The following is a 14,681-nucleotide window of genomic DNA, read 5'->3' as shown; positions in this document are numbered from 1 at the left end:
AGTTTAGCTCTCTCTTTTTTTTCTAATTAAAATTAAGAAGTTGTAATTTGTGACACTACTTTGATTTTTATTTTTATTTATTTATTTTAATGAAGTTGTATTTGTATATGGATTATGTTTTTTTCAAGATTACAGGAAAAAAGTTATCGACTTCTCATTGTTTTATTTTTTTTAATGGAATTGTGATTTGGATGAAAAAAATTATTAAACAATATAAATTTTGTATTGGATGATACTTTCATTAACACAAAAAAACCTTTTAACGTCCGACATTTTCAACCTTTGACGTCTGTCCAAACACCGACGTCGTACCGGGTGACGTCAAAATAATGTTGGAAAAATAGCAGACGTCACTTGACGTCGGTCCTTTAAGAGTCTGACGTTATCCAACGTCGAGGCCAGTAAAAGCAAACGTCAATTTTCGCACTGAAATGAGGGAAAAACCTGAGCAATTTAACGTCTGTCAAAGCCCGTTAGACGTTAAATAACGTCGACCCTGGTACGGTCAGACGTTAAATAACGTCTGTCAGGGCACACCAGACGTCAAACTACTTCATTTTTTTAAAAAAAAAAATTGACTGTTTTACAACATCCATACACCTGAAAATCAGAAAATTCCCAAAACAATTTCATAATACTTTCAGCACAATTCTGGAGTTATAGTTATATATAATAGAACTTAAGTTTCAACATATATTCTAAACTAATATAAATAACAACAAACTAAAAGTTTCAACATGAAATTCTTGTACAATAAAGGTTTTAAAAGGAGTTCTAATTCATGTGGTATCAACTCCATCTCTCCAACAGATATGCTGCCCATTCATGTCTTAGTGTGTGGATAATGTCATCTGGCAGAGGTGATGGATTCTTGAATCGCTGAAAAAGTAATACAATTTCATTATGTATGAATATCATTCTTTAAAGTTTGATATGATTTATAATATGTGAAAGATATATATAATTACCTCTATCCATTCATCTTTAATTGCAGCTCGAATGATTGTTCTTATCCAAGACATGACATAATATCCACATTCCCATGAATCTTCTTGCTTGTTACACTGAACATTACAAATAAAGTAAACACATCAAAGTTATAAGTTGACATATAGAAATTAATAACTTTAAAATGAATGAGTTCTAACCTTTGGATATATGAGTTTAAGTTGTTGGCCTCTAGGCTTACCCACAATTCTAATGAAATTTTGGAAACATAAAACATATGTAAGTTTTTATAACTAAGTAGATACATAGGTTAGGATTGAAAAAAAAAATAATACTTACTCTTGTAACATGTTTTTAAAAGCTGGTGGAATCTTCCTATGGCATGAACAAAACCATACAACTAGGCATTGTCTTGGAATTATGAGACAAAGTTGTCAATGATACATACCATCAATCATAAGTACTTAGCCAAAATAATTAATAATACTTCACAAAATATTATTAGCAAAAACACTTACGAATCAATGTATGGTGCAAAGTAGATCTCTCTATTTGACTCAACCATCCATGTTTGCAAATAAAGTTTGATGTGGTCAAGTGAGTTTCCCAAAGGTTGAATTGTTTGAGGTTCAATGAATCCATAGACGGAAGATCGACCTTGGTCCACAATGACTTTGTCCATGTACCTACAAGAAGACAGTTAGGTATAATATTAAAAGGTACTAATTCCTTACTTTAAATATGAAATACAATAAAAAAAAATCTTACATGCACCATAGTTGTATGACTGAAATATTTAACATCTTGTCTCCTGTAATGATCTCTAGTGCATCATTCAGGTTTATGTACAATGGGACATGACAATGGAGGCCAAATACTCTTAACTCCCACTCTAGCTCTATCGATCCTTTTTTCAACTTGTGTAATTTCAGAAGCAGCTTTCCTAGAGGATCATCTTCTGCTTCTGCCATTTTATCATCTTCACGTATAACACGTGGACATCGGACCGGCTGTTTTTCAGGACGAGTGGACTGAAATAAAGATTTAGAAAGGTTTGACGTTAAAAGTTTTATAAATTGTAAGATTGAACTACTAAAAACATGATGTCATAATACCTTTGGTGGGCCAAAGTATGGCATGATCAATGCTTTAGGCCAAGCAATAAATATGCCTAAAGCTTCCCCAACAAATTGGATTTCTGAAGTTGGCACAGGCACTTGAGTATGGGGATCTCGAACTTCATCAATCATCACACACGCATACTGGGCAATAGAGGAACACCATGGATAGTCTCCCCACCCTGAAGTTGTCGTCCTATGGCCACTACGCACGGGGGGTCTTCATCAACCAATAGCTCATACTGACTTGTGTAGTCAGTATGATCTACACCAGAGCATGAGCCTTTTGTACTCACACGTTGTCCTGTTGGAGCTTGAGTGGGTAATTCCATGTTCTGTTGTTGCATGGACTGAAGCTTTTCTTCAAGTGTTCTTTGTATTTGTTGTTGTTGTTGAAGTTGTTTCATAACAGATTTTGAGTGATGTCGGGATATCTTTTAACAGACGTTAAGTGACGTCTGCCCGCTCCACGTCAGACGTTAAAAAGGTCCCGTTATTTACAAAAATGTCACCGATCATTTTTAACGTTGGACTTTTTTTAGACAGACGTTATTGAGATGACGTTAAAGGGCTTTTTTGTGTTAGTGTTTCTTCACACGCATCATATAATATATATATATATAACGTTATTTTTGCAGGAGATGACTTTTTTTTCTTATTTCATTCTTTTATAAATTAATTTGTTTACTAAATTAAATGAATTTTTAAAAAATGAAGACAGGAGTTTGTTGTTCTTTAAAAGAAGTACAAAATATTAATCAATATAGATAATGATGATGTTAAATGAGCCAAAATAATTATTTATAAGAGTTTGTGTAATATAAGTTGATTGGATTCTTTACCACAATTTTTTATTCAGATTTATTTAACATCATTGAATAATATTTTTTACTTTTTTAGTTAAGGAGCAACCTTCTTTACTAATTCTTTTATTTTTAAAATTATTCAATTCCTAAAAATATATAATTATTAAATGAATTTATTTGATTAAAAAATATAATAATTTCCTACATAAGCAGTACTACGTAAAACAATTATGTGCCAAAAAATTATTAAGCAAGCAAGAACTTATATTATTTATTAAAATTTTATTTTAAAAAAATAAAGTTGTAAATATAAGCGCGACTTTATTGAAGTATAAAATAAAATGAAACTAGATAAACATAGTCCCACAAATTTCTTTTTATTAAGAAATCGTGTTTGGAAGTTCAATTTACTCATGAATAATATTTTTTAAGATATATTTATTTTAATAATTTTTATTTAAAATTATTATTTTATCGTAAATTTTCTAAATTATAATTAAATCCATTTATATATGACTTATTTTATATATTTATTATAATAAAATTAAAATGGATTGACTCAACTTTTTTTTTTTTAAATCATACAATTTTAGTGTTTATATATTATACAAAACATTATTATAAATATACTAGTAAAAATTATAGTGTCTACTATATAATTGACAAATAAATAACTTAAATATTTAAATTATTTAAATACAATTAAATAATATTATAATATTTTAAAAAATCAAATTGATAATTTAATTTAGTTCACAAATTAAGTGATCCAGTATAAAATATATTTAAAAAATTGATCTTTTTTCAATGCAATCCGATTTGAATCCGTTATCAGTCTCATAAAATTTCAACCTATTTTAATATTTTTAATTTACATATAAAACTTACCTATTATATAAATATTTATTTAAATGTTATTACTGTTATTATTGTTAATTAAACTTGTATTTTAAGAAATGATGAAAGCAAAAGTCATGTGCATCCCGGTCTATGATGCACAAATATGATACGTGTATCGGATATGACACGTATCCAATACGTCGATATATTTATTTTAAAAAATAATAGAATACGATACATGATAGATACGTGATATATGAATATTGAAAAATGTACAATAATTCTTACAAATATAATAAATATATGATTGTTAATGTGTGAATCCAAAATTTCTAATTAGAGACTAATTATTTTGGTAGTCAAAATCTGATAGCTAATGTTAATGACCAATTTAAAAACCAATTCATAATTGAAATTATTTTAATTATTAATTTAGAGACCATTTATAATTTTTTGGAACTATTTTAGTTGTCAATTTGGTTACTATATAGTGACTAATTATTTTTTGTTACTAATATTATTCACTATTCAAAGATTTTATTATAGTGTACTACAATTTTATAAAGTAGATATTTCATTGATAAGTATTGTTAAAGTATCCTAAAGTATCGGACACGATATGTGTCGGATACAAATACGTAATCCAAATTGAAGTATGGGTGCATCATAGATCCCGATAGTTAAGATTCGAATTCTCATTTTTGAAAATGCTAAAATTTAAATTGACATAATTGTATAGAACATCTCTAACCATTCTTAATATTTGACAGAAAATACTTTTTGATAGAAATTTTTAGAGTATTATTATTTTGATATCAACCAATTTTTACATACACTTTACATATACTATTTTATGCTTCAATCTCTTTTTTTTTTCTTTATAAATTCGAAAATTAACTTTTTTTAATCTTTTTTTCTCTTTGGAAATAAGAAAATTAATTTTTTTTAAAGACCAAAATATCTCTAAAAGTGAATTGTCACACTATTATTCACTATCTTTCATATAACTCTAAACCTAAATCTTAGCCTCCAAAAATATTCATAGGTCATATATAAGACTTTTTCTTGTGATGGTTGGATAATAAAGTAACAATCTTCCATCTAATTATGTTTTAGTAATTTGCACATAAAATAGAAAGAGAAGGGCAATAATGAGGATTTAGATTAATATATGTAGTGTGTCTATTTATAACCTATACATAAATTCCTCTAATTTTAGTTTACTTGATTGGTTGTAGGTTAACCATATGATGATCAAAATGCTTCTTCTTTTTTAACTTTATTTAAGCACTCTTCATAATGATTTGCCATAAACTATGTTCCAAAATAGGGAAAATTTTGATTTGGGTTAAAATTCTTAATAATGTGTGCACCTGTTGACACCAAACCACAAAGTGAATACGACGTGCAAGATCACACAAATATCAAATCAAAATTGAAGACAAAAATGGGTGCCCATTCCTAGATGCCAATATGAAAGGGTGGCATTTATACTTCGATTTTGGATAAAAAAAATCCAAAAATATTTTCTACTCATCTAATAAAGAAAAAACATAGTTATTCATAGATATTTTCATAAGGAATAAGTGTTTATAGATATTGCCAAAATTGCAGGGAGACTCTATCTGGGTTCAATGATGAATCTGTACTATTCCTGATCAGGTGTTTTACCTTCTACCTTTCCTTTAATTTTCTCAATTCCAAACCTACAACATATACATGGAAATAAAATAAACTTTACCACCAATAACTATATTAATGCTAACCAATGACTTTTTCCTTTCGTTTTATGACCATTTTTTATATTTTATATTAATAAAAAGAGAAGTGGCTGATTTATTTTAAAATTAACTTTAAAAAGTGTCATTATCCTCATTCTTCATTCTCTTTTTAATTTAGCATTCAAATTAAAATGTTTGATTAAACATGAGTCAGAATCATCAGATTAATTTAAAATTCTTTTTAAAAAAATTCAATAATTTTTTCATTACGTGAGATTAAAATTTGAAAATAATTTACACTATATAAAAGTGAATATTTTTGTTGGTGAGTCTTGAAAAAATATCTCTAACCAATTTTAGTTTGACTGAAAGAAATTGGTAAAAACAAAAAATGTTAAGCCTAAACAGTGTTGGTCCAACTGGCGTACACCTTCGGTAGTAAAATAAATATAATAAATTAGAATTTGAATATTTAACTAAAAAAAACAAAAAAAAATTCTTAATTTTAAAACTGTTATTTTCTATAAGTCTTTATAACTGATAAAATTTACTTTTTTTATTAAATCAATGGTGATACAAAAGTTCCGACCAAAATATAACAAATATATATCTTTTTATAATACATCGCCTAAATTGTTCTCGACATCTATTATTAAGTATTATTGAAACTTTGCATTGTAGTGAATTCTTATCATATTATTATTTATGAATAATTTTTACTTGAAATTGCATCAAAATATCTTAATAATACGTTTTAACAAATTCCAACGTGACAAGAAGGTTTTTAGAATGATTATATTTCCTTTCAAAGAGTTATTTAAAAATATTTTTTCGTGTGGTAAGTAAATCTTATAAAAAAACGTAATGTAAGTTGAATAATGTATAATAAATAATTTGAAATGCTTATAAGTATCAAACACATCCTAGAAATTATGTTAACTTAAAAGATCTTTAAACGGTAGAGTTAGATGCAATCAAGGTGTGATGTCAAGATAAAATACTCTAATATTTTAATAAAAAATTCTTAATGTACGAAGTCGAGTTAGAGATGATCAATAAATGAGATCTAATTAAAGATACTTAAGATGTTAACCTGACTAAAAATGCTTAAGATATGAAAGTTTAAGGTGATGAACTAACTTTGAAATGCTAAAGCATGAGATCAAACCTAGATGCTCAAGGGTCAAGAAATAAATGTCAAACATCCAATATTAGATAACTACAGTTTGTTAGACATAAATCGACCTTGATAAAGTGGGATATTAATCTTTTATATATATATATATATATATATATATATATATATATATATATATATATTGTTTTTAAGTAAAAAAAAAAGGCAAAATAGATTTTGTAATATGCCAAAATAAATTAGTTTAGTTACTTTTAAAATTTAAGCTGTGATTGAGCTTGTAAATGTGAAATGAGTTAGCTACATTAAGTATTAGTTTTTGTATTTCACCATCTATAAGTATTTTATGTACGCAAAACATATGGAGCAATATAAATACATGCAAAGTTTAATAAGGAGATAATTCATGACTTGTATAGTTAATTTCTTTACCAAATTTTATCTTATTTAGCGTACTTTTGAAATCACTTGAGTGTGGTTGTACCCATATAGGTACATGAAACACACTTATAAAGAAAAGCTCCATGTTTACACCTTGTAAAACATAATTTTTACCTTTTAAATTTATATTGTATAGTATTAGAATTCATATAATATAGTGTGATACTTATATGTTATAACTCAATGTTATATTTTAGTGAAGCTTAAACTTTATTTTTATTACATGACCTTTTAATAAAATGAGTGTGTGTGTAAAGTTGAGTTAAATATACTCAAGTGACGAAGTGGTGACGAAGTCAAATTAGAGATGTTTAAGGCATGAGATTGAATTAAAGATGTTCAAGGCATGAAATCCAGTTAGAAAAAAGACTTAAGGAGTTAAATAAAGTGAAAATGTTCAAAAAAAAAAATAGAGTTGAGCTAGAGATATTCAAGACATAAAAATAATCAAAGATATTCAAGGATTGAAAAATAAAGATCAAACATCAAAGAATTGACAATTAGGAGTTTTGTAGACACAAATCACTCGATGTACCAATTCTATATTTTTATTAAATAAAAAAAACAACACATGACAAATAAATTTTATAAAGTACTCAAATAAATTAGTTTAACCATTTCTTAAATTTAAACCGTGGTTGAAAATCAATGTAATTACGAATGTGTAATTAATTTTCTTATATTTTATTTAGTATAAAGTTACAAATTACATACATCCATACATGATTCACTTTGCTCACATAGGTGTCAAAGACATGTTATAAGAATAAAGGAAAATGATTTTTTGACAACTAAATTTTGACAACTTTCTCTTACAATATGAGGTGTAATTTTCTAAGTGGTTTTTCATTTGTTCTTGTTCTCACTTTTAATATTTTAAAACCACTTAGAAGATGACACCTCATGTTATAAGAGAAAGTTGTCAAAATTAAAAATCATTGTTCAAGAATAAATTACATTAGAAGAGTTGCACCCAGCCAGATGGATAAGAGAACTGTGATAGTATAAAAATTGCATTAGAAGTTATCCCACATGAGTGTGGTTGCACCCATTATGGTGTGGGAGACACACTAATGTAGAAAACTAAAAATTAAATGAAATGTGAAATTTTCTTAAGATGCATTTTTACCTATAAAATTTGTGAAATCATCATTAAAAATTTCGAATGCATAATGCGGAATGTAGTTGTCCTTTATGTATTATTGAATTAACAATTGCTAAATATATTGAAAATAAATCAAATAAAAGGTGAAACCGCGATCATTTATTTAGAAGAGATAAAACGTTTTCATTTATGTGACAAGTAAAAGGTTAATTAACGTTATATCGTGGACACAAAAAATTCTTATAGAAAATTGAATGTTTTTAAGTCAAACTCTTTATAAAAGATAGTATCGAAGAAAAAGCAAGTTTAGATTGAGATTTGTTTGAATTATTCTTCTTACTGTTCTCAAGTATTATATAAACATGTATATAAACATGAGTTTTATCTCTTAATAAATTATATGATATCTTTTATAATATTAAGTCATATCAAATTGTTCTAACAAAATAATGTTATATATTTATTTGTTAACTTTTATCCATAGGTGTTGGTTATGTAACTTATAATAATATTAGAAATAATAAATCAGATTCTTGGACTTTATGTCTTACAGACAAAAAGAAAACTAATTATTTAAATATATAAGATAAAAATTAATTATAAAATAATATTCAATTTATAAAATAATTAACTGAATATTTTAAGTACGATTAAATGTTAAAAAACTCATTTGAACAATTATCTAATAGTAAGTCGGACACACACTCAAAGTTACCGTAATTATTATCAAGAAGACTATCATCACAATAAAACACATCTTATTAATAAAATGATAGTCCTCAAAAATTTTTTTATACGCCACATTTAATAATACGAGAGAAATGAAAAAAATTAGTTTGATGGATATAGAAAAAAATCGGAGAAATAAAATTAATTTGAAAGATTCAAAAAGGAAAGTGGAAGAAGTTATGGTTCAACTATCTTAACAAAAGTTAACAAATTTGTCGAAAAAAAAAACTTGTTTTTATAAGATACATGTAAGAACTTATTACAGTAAATTGTCATGAGCTAGTAAAAAAGTATGACTTTTTTGGGTGCTTTCAGACCAAACTTATTTGGAGTGAGACAAGAAAATGGTAAAAGGTGAAGAAGGTAGTCAAAGGTTGCATTGCATTGCATCCTTAACTGTACTTTGGCCAAAGCATCTTCTTCTCTAGGCTGTAATATTGCCTTCTTTCTCTTTCTTTTACTTTTTCATATTTGAAACACCCCTTATTAAGTCACCATTCCCTTTTCTCCTACACTGTCTTCTTAACAGTTTGATTTGAAGCTCTTGTTGGGACCATTTTGTTTTACTTTATTTTTTTTTTCTCATATGTAGTCTAAATCTTCTAAATGCTTATTTTTATCCCTTTACTATTTTTTTTTTTCACAATCTTTCAAAAGACAGATACGCCTCTGAGTCCATTGTACATGAGTACTTACTGATGTAGACATCAAGTTTTCAAACTATGCAGTTCTCTACACTTCAAAATACAAATACAAATAATAATAATGTATACTTATTTATATGAAAATAAAGAAGAAAGTGTAATATTACATTTTTTTACTAAGCCAACAGCACTATACTTCTTTTGTTGGAGAATTTGCTCAATCCATTTAACGACAACAAAACAATTCTCTTGTGTCTGAAGCCTCGTCAAAACATAAATGTTAATAATGGAAAGAGGACAACAAATGTTGAGTTATAATCATATTATAGGACACTACATTTTTGCACACATAGGATCCCACTCATCATTATTTGTCAATTTGGAAACGTAATAGTGTGCAAGTACTATTAGCCTCTTAAGTCTTATAATTCATATCTCATATGGGCCCTTTTGTTTCTTCTTCTATCTCTTAAACTCGTTGTTTATATTTTATTAAAAATTATGATGAGTAAGAAGTGTCCTTGTAAAATCACTGTTTGTGTTGGAATTAGCAGAAAGAGAATTTTGAAAATGAAAGAAAAGAGGCAACATCTCATCCAAGGGACAAAACATTGCAGGAGGCAGGAAGAAAACCAGTAAAGGATAGGAGCAATGAAATGATATCATATGCTTTTTTAAGCTAAAATTAAGAATAGATAGATCATTGGGGTTTTTACCAACACAAGTTGCAGAAATTTCATACGGTTTTGTATGAAAACATGTTGAAGAAGGAAAATAATTTAGTTGACTTTACTTTTTTTATTGGAGGGAGAACTAAAGGGAAAGACTGATATTATTGATGGGAGAGTTTTCACATTGGGGTAGAAAAATTACAAGATTATTGCATTCAGTCCCTTTCCTCATTTCATTGAACTAGCTACAAGGCAAAAGATCTTGTCACTGTCTTTCATATATCATTTTCCGAGCTTTCAACATTTTTGTTTTTTTAATCAATAATGAGGCCAATGGGCCATTTCCCTTTTTCTTTAAACCCATAACAACGGAAGCAGCCTAAAGGCAAAATCTGGCTGTTGTTATCAGTGTTATAAATCACATGCTTCTTTTCTCCTATCATAAATTTTCACAAAACTACTTTCACTCTTCAACAAGGTATGATGATTTTGCTGAAAACATGGCATGGCACGAACATCAGGGACTACAATACTATAAATTTAGTTTCTTACGAGGACTCAGTTTGATGAAACCAGCTTGAGTATAAGTGTGTATCAGTGTGTCCTTTTCTTTCCACACCAGCTGTCACTATTTTTAGACCCAACAGTAGCCATAGGAGAATTCAACTTTTACATTTTCGAGATATGTACACTAAGAATTAATTTGGTCGCAATTTGATACAGTGTAATTCCTAATTAAATGTGTGAAAATTGACCGGTCCATAACCGAGAAGAATTTTTCACAAGTTAACACATTGTCGCGGTCTCAATCATTCCCGCGAGTTAGATTGGTCATTAAAGGCATTGCATAGCACCATGTTATTTTGAATTACACATCTTTTTCATGGACGATGGACAACTTAACTGCACCAGAACATTCCAAGAAACATTTTGGATAATCTTAATAACGACTTACAACTACCAAAATTATTGGACATACCAAAACACTGTGTGGGAACCTCAATGCATAGCAATAGTTCACTATATATAATATTTTGTGTTCATCTATAATATATAAATTGCAGCATGTATCGATGAAAATCATGTAATAAAGGTAAGGAAGAAAAAGAAACCAAGAAACGAATTTAAGATTATCTTAACCTTACAAACTCGGCTTATAAGATAGATTTGTATTCATTTATATATTCTAAACTGATTTTATCACGTGAGACTCCAAGATAAGTGATTTAACTAGAGTATTTATGTATGAGGTTCTATCACAAGTATTGCTAACTAAACATTAACTGAGGCACCGATGTTTCGTTTTTTTCTTGAAGGACCACCTTCACTCTCTGGAAATTTTGTCCACATGCAGTCACATGGGGTGTGACTTGTAAGACTAAAAAACCTTGAGGGACGTAAATCAGAGAGTAATAACCAAACACATCGAACACGATAGTCCCAAGGGAAAATGGGAGCAATAACCAATGCTTGTACTTGTACAAAAGAATATGGCAAGAGCAATTTAGTTTTGTCAGATGAATATTTGTAGGTTTTGGTAATGTTAGAAACTACTACTACCTAGAATCCCAGTAAATTATTTTCTCAATGTCAATCTCACTAACCTGAAGATCTTATTTTACTTCTTCAAACCCAGGCCTTGATTTTTATGAACAAATTTTGGGACCATATATATAGGCTTGTACTGTGGGGTTCTTCATCCAGGTACATTTATGAGTACTGACCAACAATACGCATGGAAGTAATGCCACAAGCAATTCAAAATTTATGTTTGAGGGTGGAAAGTGAAAATTCTCAAGTATATATTCCTATAGCATTTTGTTTCTTCTAATCATGTTCTAAATAGGGAAGATATTGTAGGACAATATGTTTTTCTCCATTTCAGATTTGACCCACCAAAAATACGTCAGAGGAACTAACCCTATAAAACTTGGTGAACTACTTTGCAAGCTGTCAGGTAAATTTCTTTTTTAATAAAAATAAATTCAACAAGATTATTGACAACACTCCTTTTTCACTCCTAAAAGTAAAGATTAAGTATAAGCCAAATGATGTTAAATAATAAGAAATTTAAAGATTGAGAATTTCTTATCTAAGATAGAAAAAGAAATAAAATATATACTTTTAGTTGCAAATATACAAGTTTAAATAAATAAAATATTGAAAATATAACAAAAATAAGAAGGAAGACTCTCTTTGTACACGTTTCTGTATGCATTCTTTCTTCTCACGACTTATACATATCTAACATGGTATCATATTTAAATCGCCTACCATATTTTCTCCTTTCTTGTTGATTTCTTGCTATGACGAATCCAACTTCATCCTTTAGTTCTCCCATAAACCCTGTAAACCCTAACCCATGTTTCGATCATCTCACAAACCCTGCAAATCCCCTATTTCTTCGCCCTAGTGAGAATCCTGATCTTGTCTTGGTGTATTCTCCTCTTTTCAATAACAACTATCCCAATGACGACATGATATGCTCGTTGCGTTGGAAACAAAAAACAAGGATTGTTTTGTTATCAACACCTTTCCATGTCCACCCATTCCTTGCACGAAGCTTGGAAACGTTGTAACAAGATGGTAATTTCGTGGCTCACTCGCTCAATAACGCTTGCCATTAAACAATTTGTTATGTGGATGGAGTTTGCGTCTGATATATGGATCAATCTTCTTCAACGGTTCTCTCATGGTGATAAGTTTCTCATTGCCGATTTATAGGAGGAAATTTAGAGTTGTTGACAAGGTGAGTGACAGAACGACAATTTTGTAATTATGTAGAAATGTGGTGATGTGACCACGAGTTTCTAGGTCATTTTTGTAATGGGCAGCCACTTGTTCTTTCTCATTCTCCATTTTTACGTTTCTAAGCTTTGGTTGGTGACCATGGAGGTGCCTTTTCACTTTTCACGTTTTAGCACTCGTTTTTAGCGTTTTTATACACCATTGACAACACCCAATGTGGGTTTTACGTTTTGAACTCATTTGGTAGCTTGGGCATTTCGTTTTGTGGATTGTATTGACTTTGAACAACACCCATGTATGGGTTTTCATTTTTTTTATATTACAATAGCCATTTGTTTGTTCCATTAAAGCTTTAGAATTATCTTTTGCTCTTGAATTTGCGTTTCAATAAGACCCAAGTTAGGGTTTGATGTTCTATTTTGGTGAATTCCGTTTTGAAGTGTTTAATTGCTCCATTTTCATGTCTTGCTAAATTCGTGTATTGACTCCTTGATGAAAAATGCAATGAAGCTTTAAGGTTGTGCTTGTTTTGTGAAATCTGTCATGTCTTTATCTTGAATTCGTGGAATGCATGTGGTTCATTTGTTTATGCTTAATTTACATATTAATTGCATATGTTTGGGTTAGGTTATGTTCATGCTTAATGTATGTAGCTTGACTGTCACGAATTCATGGATGTATGCATTGCTTAATTGCATAATGAAACTGGATTGTAACTTTTGCTTAGTAGGTTATTATCTAGTGGATTGAGAGTAGGCAGAGATGTTAATTTGGTGGCCTATGATAAGTGAAATTGTGCATGAATCAAGGATGTTAGTACGTTTTTAATCAGTGTTGCATTTAATTTAATCTGTTGATTAACATTGTGAATCTGCCAACCCCCCCCCCTTGTGTTGAATTGCATCTGAAAAGCTTTTTGAATGAAAAGTTTGGTCATTGAGAGACGACATTGGTTGAACTAATGAGTATTACATTTACATGTTTTATTTCAGGTATGACTTTGATCAGATATCTGGATAGATATTTAGTTAAACAACACAGAAAGACAAATATATGAGATAATTTGTATGAAATTTTTCTCCAAGCTAGCTTCTCTCCTAGATTTACACAAGATGCACATTGTTTTTTCTTTCTTTCTTAATTAAGTCATACATAGGTCCCATATATTTGCAGCCAACCTCACAAATCTCCCATTCACCGACCAATTAATTAAGACCTAAGTCAACCAAAGTGATTTTCTCCTTGTAAATATCATGTTTTCCTACATATGAAATTTTTGTGATCATATATGAGTCATTTTTCTCTGTATAAATTTTCTTTAATGATAATTGTTTCATTTATAATGTATCTCATATTTAATGATTTCTTAGTTTAATATGATTTGACCTTAAATAAGAGATCAAGTTGTTACTTAAATGAATTACTATACCATTGCACTTTATACGGAAAAAATTAAGTAAAAATGAAAATTTTGAATATACAAAATAGAAGATCAGTGACAAGGATTTATATTAAAAGTGATATCACTCTTTTATATACATTAGATTCATATTTTATTGATGATTGGTATAACTAAATTTAATATTCAGTGATAATTTTTATTTTTATAAACCTATGTGAAAATATTTTTTTTAGTACAAAACTAACGGAATAAAAATTTATCTTTCAAAAAAAAAATAGCGCAAGGACAAAAGTTTAAAGTAGAGAGACTAAAATCTTTCGTTAAAAATATTTTTACTTAAAAAATCATTGCACACATAATAAAAAGAAGTGAA

Source organism: Vigna unguiculata, chromosome 7 (assembly GCF_004118075.2).
Source record: "Vigna unguiculata cultivar IT97K-499-35 chromosome 7, ASM411807v1, whole genome shotgun sequence".
In the NCBI taxonomy this organism is placed as follows: domain Eukaryota; kingdom Viridiplantae; phylum Streptophyta; class Magnoliopsida; order Fabales; family Fabaceae; genus Vigna; species Vigna unguiculata.
The sequence above is the reverse complement of the archived record's forward strand: the minus strand, read 5'-3'. Positions refer to the sequence as shown.